We start from the raw sequence: 9,199 nt of genomic DNA on the forward strand, positions 1-9,199 counted from the left end.
TAGTTCCCATGACAAATCATATAAAAGTTATTTGAACTAAAACACTAGTAACATTGCTCTTCCTGTACTCCTATGAGACCCCCTCATATGCTTGTGGATGAAACATTGTGAGGACGTGATGACTGAGAAAGCAGCAGCCATTTTGTGACCACGAGGTGACAAGCTCAAATAAGAAAAGCCAACGAAGTGATGGGGGAAGGGGAGATGTTTTAAGAAGCCTGAGTTCTTGATGACACAATTGAGCTGTTGAACAAACTCAGGGAGAAATTTGTTTATTTATCTATTTATTTATTGAGACAAGGTCTCGCTCTGTTTTAAGGACTAATTATTATTACAAGAGGTGAATATGCCATAATTTATTTAGTTGTACATCATCTTTTAATTGTTACAGATAAGCTGTGACAAACACTTTGTTCATCTTTATGTTTATATCCATAGGATAGATCCCTGGCAGAGCACCTTGCTGATCAAAGAGTAACAACTCTTTAAGGTTCATCATTCCTATTAGCCGTCAGTTAACCCAGCTAACCCAGGGACTGGCATATTGTAGAGGTTCAATGAGCCAATGTCTGATAGGCCAACCTCAACCTCGTCCCTCCTGTAGCACTTCCCCAGTTCTGCTGTCTCCATCCAGGGCATGGTTTTCTCTCGGGTTGTGCTTCTTACGATTCTCTGGCATTATCATCCATGGCACATCTATGCTGTTGGAACAGCTGGGGAGGCTATCAGAAGGTTCTGCTCCATGGGGGAAAGGCTTTATCTACAGATCTGCCCTTGTGAGAAGACAGTTCAGGGTGAAGCCAGCATCTCACCTCTCACTGTGGAAACCATTTCCCCACCAAGGGAGCGACTGAACCATTCTTGCAAATAGCCTGAACCTTTGTGGTGAGCTGAAGCTCTCCTGGTTTGTGCAATGCACAGCATGACACCAATATCATGATGAAAAATTTTCCCTTCAGAGAGGATCAGGAAAAAAACTAATGGGTACTAGGCTTAATATCTGGGTGACGAAATAGTCTGTATAACAAACTCCCATGCTGCACATGTACCCCGAACTTAAAAGTTAAAAAAAATGAAAAAAAGAAAACAAAATTCCCCCTCAGTCTCCCCAAGTTTATATCTTCTAATACCCCAAGGCTGCCTGTAAAGAGAAGAGGTGGCTGAGACGCCAGAAGGAGGCAGCAGCTACAAGTCCTGAGTTCAGCTCTTCCGGGTCGCCACGTGAACTCACACTCTGCCCAGCATCCTGGGGACCCCCGCGGCTGCCCTTGCTGTCCTTTTCTTCACTGAGGCCCTCTGCCCCTGGACCCCCTCTCCCTTGTGTGAATTTGTCTTTTGTTCTCGTGCCCCCACTGTCTGGCCATGGCTTGGACCCCACTGCCCAAGTCTATCCCTGAGACCTCCAAGTAGAGAACTTCAGAGGGATTTCAGGGACCATTTCCCGAGGAGGATTTTTCTTACTAAGAGGTTTCAGCAACTCTATTCTCCTGCTCTGGGAGACAGAGGGAGAGTGAATCCCATTCTATGGATGAGAAAATGGAGGCCCACAGGGATTTTGAAAAGATCTGGGTCCAGTTGGTTCTCAGTGGTGGGGCCTTGGCTCTCCTTAAGAATTCAGATGGAACTCCCCAAGGAGAGATGGGATGGAAAATAGTTTGTTCGGAAAACTAAATTTCCAGTAAAGAGACATAGAGACCCAGAACCAAGACAGACAGAGAATGAGAAACACCGAAAGAGAGAAAGATGCAGAAATTAAAATGTCAGGGGAAAGAAGAAATGCCAGCTTCCTTCTGGATCTCTTTGTCCCCACATCCCCACCCCAAGCAGTGATGTCTCCTGGTTCTTCCTAAGTCTCAAGGAAAGGGACCAGGAGCAGCTGGCTTGCCTTGTGAACAATGACTTGGGATCTTTCTGTCCTGTCTCTTGCAGTTGGTACCAGAACAAAGAGTTCTGCTGCCTCTTCTATACCTCCCGGCAGATTCCACAAAAGTTCATAGTTGACTATTCTGAAACCAGACCCCAGTGCACCAACCCCGGTGTCATGTGAGTGCCAGTGCTCCTGCCCACCCCTCAGGAGGGAGGCTGGGAGGTCTGGGGTGAGGTCCCCTCAGAGTACTCAGCTCTCTAAGGCCCATCAAGGAGAAGGACTCCAGGGGAGGGCCCTGCAGTGTTTTCTGACCTGGCCTGAGGCCTGCAGAGTCCTGAAGAGCCTGCCCCTGGGCAGAGGGAAGAGAGCAGACATGACAGCAGGAAGTTGGCTTCCTGAGGAACCCCATCCGAGACACTTGGGGAAGGCCTGTGAACCCCAAAGTTAAGGGGAAATTTTATGGGTGCAAGGACAGGCTCTGAGATGCCTGGGACAGAGAAGGACGCAGAGGCCACAGGATGCCCCTGATGAATTTGTCAGTTCTTCCTCCCTTCTCCACAGCCTCCTAACCAAGAGAGGTCGGCAGATCTGTGTTGATCTCAGCAAAAAATGGGTCCAGAAATACATCGGTGACCTGAAGCTGATTGCCTGAGGGGCCCGGAATCTGTGAGGACCCAGTGACCTTGGTGGTCCCAGGAGGGAGCAGGAGCCTGAGCCAGGGCAATGAGCCACCACCCTGGAGGTCACCTCTTCTAAGAGTCCCATCTGCTATGCCCAGCCACATTAACCAACTTTAATCTTAGTTTATGCATCATATTTCATTTTGAAATTGATTTCTATTGTTGAACTGCATTATGAAATGAGTATTTTCTCTGACGTCTCATGATATTGTCTTTATTATGCTTTCCCCTTTCCCTTAAACTCTTTGCACAAACCATGCGTGGATCAATCAGTGTGATTAGCTTTCTCAGTAGACATTATGCCATATGTATCAAATGACAAATGCTTATTGAATGGTTTTGCTCAGCATCACCTTTTCATATATTAGCAGTACTTGTAGAAAAGGTAAACCAGCATTCTCCTGTGATGACTCTATTGATTTTGTTTCACTAATCGGAATCACAGATTGACGGGAATTCTGGGGCAGGAATAGGGAAATATGAAAAGGGCCAGAAACCACAAGATAGGGACCAAGTACATCTATGGTCATACCAGACGTTTCCCTGGAGATACTTTCCTGAAAAGTTGAAGCAGACACCATTATTTTATGAATCATATTGTAACTGAAATGCGATAGAAAAATTTTCTACTGAAATGAATACCAAGATGAAACTGCAGTGCATATTTATGCACACAAGCTCATTTTCATAAACGAAGCTTTCCTCAGAATGATGGCTAACATCTGTTGAGGACTTACCAAGTGCTGGGTTTTGGGGTAAGTCCTTACATTAGTGAAAGTCTGGGAAACATCGCCCACAGTCTAGCAAGGACTCCTTACCTGGAAGTTGGCTGAATGTCTTGGTCATGTTATCTTTGTTCCCCACTCTGCTTTTGGGGAGGATGTTTTCCATGGCTATCTGAGATGAGGTTTGGGGCTGGGTGGCCGGAGTTAGCAAATAAAAACACAGAATGGATACTTTTTTAGTATAAGTATATCCCATGCAATATTTGGGAGCTACTTGTACAAAAAATGGTTTGTTCTTTACCTGAAACTCGAATTTAACAGGGTATCTTAAACTGTATCTGGTAACCCTCCCAAGAAGGAATACCGCTTATGGAGGTGTCTGTTTCCTGTTGGAGATGTCTATTGATCAGCTTAAATGTAGAACAGGGCTTCTCAACCTTGAATTCACATTAGAATCACTTAGGAGAGCTTTAAAAAAGTCCAGTGCCAGGGCCTCACCTCCAAAGTTATGGATTTAATTGGACTGATGTGGGGCCTGGCATCAGTAATTTAAAAACTCCCCAGGAGATGTTAATGCACAGCCGTTTGAGAACCACTGTTGGTGTGCGGTCACAGGCTGTTTTGAGCCAGTATTAGGGTTTCAGAGGCAATGCAACTCTGTTCCAATTTTTGAAGGCATCTGATCTAGTTATTTTTAGTTCATTCCGTTGGATGGCTAATCATAAGCAGCAAATCTATCAGATACAGTTATTTCTAGAACCGGGTTTTTAACACATCTCTTCCAGCACAGCACTGGGAGCTCTGTGGTCATCCCTTCCACTGCCCACCAGCTCCCCGTTGTATTAACTCCACATTGCCCCCTGCTGGTGAAATGATGCCACAGGCGTGAAGGCCGCCCTCTTTAGCTCCCTGCCTCTGATGAATACAGCTGCAACTTCATGAAGAGCACAGCTGTTCATTGTAATGGTTAATGTTATATGTCAACTGGACTAAGCTAAGAGATACCCAGATAGCTGATAAACATCATTTCTGAGTGTGTCTGTGTGGTGTTGCAGAAGAGATTAGCATCAGAAGACTAAAGAAGATCTGCCCTCACCAATGCAGGCAGGCATCATCCAATTCACTGAGGTCCCGAATAGAACAAAAAGGCCGAGGAAGGGTGACTTCACTGTCTGTGTTTGAACTGGGAAATCCATCTTCTCCTGCCCTCTGACATCCATGCTCCCGATTCTTGAACCTTCAGACTCAGACAGGGACTTGTACCCTCACCTCCCCTTCCTGACCCCTTCTCAGGTCTGTGGACTCGAACCAGGACTGACAACATCGCCTCACCTGGTTCTCAGGCCTTCAGACCAAATCACACTACTGGCTTTCCTGGTTCTCCAGTTTGCAGATGGCAGGACTTCTTGGCTTCCATAATTGTGGGAGCCAATTCCTCTAATAAATATCTCAGTATTTATATCTATATCAACATTGGTATCCAATCTATATCTATAGAGAGAAATAGCCTATTGTTTCTATTTTTCTGGATAACTGACTAATACATTCATTTTACCATCAAGATAAACATTTACAAGAAGGGATCTGAGGAGGTGGATTGGGCTGCTTCAGGACCTGCTTTCCTGTCCTGTCTAATCTCTCACCTCCTCATTTCTGTTCATATTAACATTAGTTTGGAGTGGAGAACTCTGCTCTTCTGGTCCTGCAAGCTCCAGGTCACTGGATTCTTAATCAGCTTGGTTTTCAGGCAGCAAGCAGACAGTACATTTCTTTAAAAATCTACTTTTTTCCCCTTCTCTGCTATCAGATGAATCAGTTTCAGAGTAAGTTAATTCCTTTCTTAATGGGCCTTACTAAGGCCGATGCAAGAAACAGACAGTCTCCAATACCCTGAATTTCCTTTTTGATAAAACCTTGGCTGGAAGATGGCCTTCGAATATATAACAGGCCATGGGGGTAACCGGCTGTTTCGCTAACTAGAGGTGTCCCCATTGACTTTGACCTTAGCTACTGCTTTCAGCCAGTTCCACATTTGAGGACCTTTTACTTACAACACTGCAGTCTCTGTTAGTTAGGAATGGTTTAAGTCACAGTGTCAGAAAAGTAACTCAATCTGGCTTAAATGATAAAGGGAACTTGTTAGTTCACGTAACTGAAGCTTCAAGAAATAGAATTAGCTTCAGACAAAACTTGATTTAGTTGTGCTTGTTTCGCCATAGACTATACATGTCTTTCTGAATTTCTGATCTCCCTACATTTGAGAGCTTCATCCTAGAACGAAGTTGCTATATTCATTCTTGTTACTCTATTGGCAGAATAGCTTCCAGAAACTTCCAGAGCAATGTGGATTGGGAAGATAATGTCTGTATCCTCATATTTTGAGCCAAGAGCCTGAGTTCCACTTTTTTTTTTTTTTTCAGACGGAGTCTCGCTCTTTCGCCCAGACTGGAGCACAGTGGCACAATCTCAGCTCACTGCAAGCTCCGCCTCCCGGGTTCACGCCATTCTCCTGCCTCAGCCTCCCAAGTAGCTGGGACTACAGGTGCCCGCTACCGCACCTGGCTAATTTTTTGTATTTTCAGTAGAGACGAGGTTTCACTGTGCTAGCCAGGATGGTCTCGATCTCCTGACCTCGTGATCCACCCACCTCGGCCTCCCAAAGTGCTGGAATCACAGGCGTGAGCCACCGCGCCCGGCCTGAGTTCCACTTTTATTGGTCTGGCTGGCTTGGATTAAGAGCCCATCTCTTAACCCAGGGGTCAGCAAACTATGGCCATTGGACCCAATTTGACCTACTACCTATTTTTGTATGGCCTGCAGGCTAGGAAGTTTTTACATTGTAAGTGATTGAAAACAACCAAAAGAAGAATATTTTGAGAAATATGAAAATTGTATGCAATTTGAGTTTTAGTGTTCATAAAAAACTTTTATTGGACTGCAGTTAAGCTCATTTGTGTGTGTACTGTTTACAGCCCACAGTCTAGCAAGGACTCCTTATCTGGAAGGATACAACAACGCAGAGCTGAGTAGTTGTGAAAGACACTGTATGACCCACGGCTAGTATCTACCAAATGTGTGTAACTTCCTCATGTTAATTCTGTCTTGTTATGTGCAGACTGCCAATCCCCTGCCTGTGATTACATCACGCCAGACATGTTCTTCCCAAATTGGGGGTCAATCCAGACTCTCCTGTTATACGCCAGTTTTCTTAGGGATTTTCTCACTTTATTCAACACTATACTCAAATTTTACATTAATAGTGCAGTAAAAATATACCCCTTTGCCATTCTGTATTTTCCTGAACCATTTTACTGGTTGTAAAAGGATTTTGATTGGGATATACCCTGTTGCCCCACAAGGGCATTATAGACATAGGAAGAGGAAAGAAAGTGGCTAGCCTAGTGGGTTCCACCTTTGTGAAGGAGAGGTCATTACTTCTAACTGCTCTTGAAGCCCGGTGAAGGGGTCTCCAGAGGGTAACTTGTACAAACTGGAAGTGCCTGAAGACAAGGCAACTCATTTTCCAGTTGGATGTCAGCTTACACAGTGAACCTCATGATTTGCCTGAGCCAAAATGAGCAGGGGAGAAGAAAACAGGAGATAGGAACCAAAGCAGGGAAAAGGATTGCCGGAGGCTGCTCTCCCACCACATGGAATGAGCTTTCCATTGGCCGAGTGATCCTGCAGAAGGGAGCTGGGCTCGAGCCATCCTCCCATGACACTCTACAGAGGTCAGGGGAATCACATGTCCCATTTTGTCTGGGAAATGACCCAGTTTACGCCAGTTGTGCCAGCATAGTTATTAATAGTATCCCCTTTGAGTCTTAAAGTGCTCATCCTACCAACAGGAGATCCACTGCTTAGCTTACAAGGGTCTTAACAGCAGTAGCTGGTGGGGTGGTCTCAGGGTTGCTGTCTACAAAGGCCCCTGGATGTGTGGGCAAGAAGGTGCTGAAAGGCAGTCTGCCCATCACCTGTAAGGTCTTGCACTTGCACAGGGTTAGGTGTGCTCCACGGTGCTTTTGTGTAACATGCTCAACGGTGCTTCCAGGCTAGCAAAGGCCCAGGGTATGCTGCCAGTGGTGTGAGCAGAAGAGAGAGGTGAAAGATGTTGGGCAAGGGTGGCATCTCTCACCTAAGAAACTATGCAGAGAGAGGACCCTCAGGAATGCCCATCCATCCGAGGAAAATATACATGCATTGCCCATAATTTCAATATTTTTTAAAAAGATGCAGGGATAACCTAGCAGTGGGGGGCAGGGACTACCTCTGTAGGAAGTTAAAAGAATTCTTTCTCTCTCTCTTTTAAAAATTTAAATTTAAAAATTTCTCTTAGAGGAAGGGTTTTGCTGTGTCACCCAGGCTGGAATACAGTGGTGTGATCAGAGCTCACTGCAGACTACAACTTCTGGGCTCAAGCTATCCTGCCGCCTCAGCCTCCTGAGTAACTAGGACTATAGCTGCACACCATCATGCCTGCTAAATAAAAAAAAATTTTTTAGTAGAGACAGGGTCTCACTGTGTTGCCCAGGCTGGTTTCCAAATCCTGGCCTCAAGTGTTCCCCTGGCCCTGGCCTCCCAAAGCACTGGGATTATAGGTACAAACCACCACATCCAGCAACATTTTCTCTTTATATTACTCCACACAAACCACCCCTCTTCCCACCATACCAGAGGAGTTAAAAAGAGAGGGAAGGAAAGCATCTCAGAACCAAACTAAAGCTTCATCGCACTCCAACTCCCTGAGTCTGTTTTGCCCTGGTGGAGGGCAGGGAGAAAGAAAGAAGTAGAAATGTTATTTAAATCAAATTCAAGATTAGAGCTCTAAACTGAAGGAATTTTAGTAACTGGATGTGACCAAAACATGATGGAATCTGCCCAAGATGTTAAGGTGGAGCTGATGATTGAAGAAAAGTTAAGCATTTTATGTTTTTACTCTATGACAGTAAGGATAGGATAGGTTGTGCCTAGATAACAAACAAACCCCCAGTGGAATAACAAGGTAAAAGTTTTCCATTCACACAAAATCTGATGTGGGCTAGATCACTGGTTCTCAAAATTTGGTTGCATCAGAATCCCCTGGTGGGCTTGTTTAAACACAGATTCCTGGGTTCCACCTGAGACTCTGTTTCTAAGATCTCGGGTAAGGCTCAAGATTCTGCCTTTCTAATGAGGTTTCAGGTGATGCTGATGCTGCTGACCCATGAACTATGCTCTGAGCAGTACTGATCCTAGAGCAGCTCTCCTCCAGGTGGTGACTCAGGAATTCAGGCGCTTCCATCCTGTAGCTATAGATTCTGGAATGAGAAAGAAGACAGAAAAGGCATACTGCTTTTAACTGTCTTGGTCCAGAAGTGACAGGCTTCACTTAATCTTACAATTCATTGGCCAGAATTAGCCACAAGAGCCCAGTGCAAATACCATGAAGGGCAACATGTGGACTATTTAGTGAACCCTACTTTGTCTGCCACTTCCCCTTAAAAAAGAGATTAACCAAGGAAAGAGGCCCAGCCAATGTGAACTTGTAGCCTATTAGAATCTTTTGTTTTTCTTTTCCCCCGATTATAATAGGCTGTCAGTTTAGTATTCATCTTATATATGAGGGATTCATACAATATTCATGTTGTTGAGATGTGAACTAAATCCCAGATCTATTTGAAATATTTGAAAGTTCATGGGCCAGTGGTGTCAGTCATCAGATGTTGAGAGCCCTTAGGGGAAGAAAGGATGAGACTCTACGGCTTTATCAAGGCAGAGGTTGCTACTGTCATGATTCCAGATAATGCCCCTACACTTGCCCTAGCTGGTTTGCTATGATGGGCTAGAGGAGGAATATCTCAAAATTGGAAGGGATTATAATATGTTGCATGAGAATAGCTATTTATGTAGGGGTGTGTGTGTGTGTGTGTGTGTGTGTGTGTGTGTGT

The 9,199-nt window shown here is 44.9% G+C and overlaps 1 long non-coding RNA gene across 1 annotated transcript; it reads left to right on the forward strand.

Annotated features, from left to right (window-relative positions):
* Window positions 1–1,924: 1,924 nt before the first annotated feature.
* On the forward strand, window positions 1,925–2,954 carry LOC108524464 (uncharacterized). Its single transcript, XR_001884053.1, has 2 exons — window positions 1,925–2,043; window positions 2,429–2,954. It is a non-coding gene; the product is annotated as an uncharacterized LOC108524464 (long non-coding RNA).
* Window positions 2,955–9,199: the final 6,245 nt, after the last annotated feature.

The sequence above is a fragment of the Rhinopithecus bieti genome, unplaced genomic scaffold (assembly GCF_001698545.2).
Source record: "Rhinopithecus bieti isolate Rb0 unplaced genomic scaffold, ASM169854v2 scaffold_83641, whole genome shotgun sequence".
Lineage (NCBI taxonomy): Eukaryota > Metazoa > Chordata > Mammalia > Primates > Cercopithecidae > Rhinopithecus > Rhinopithecus bieti.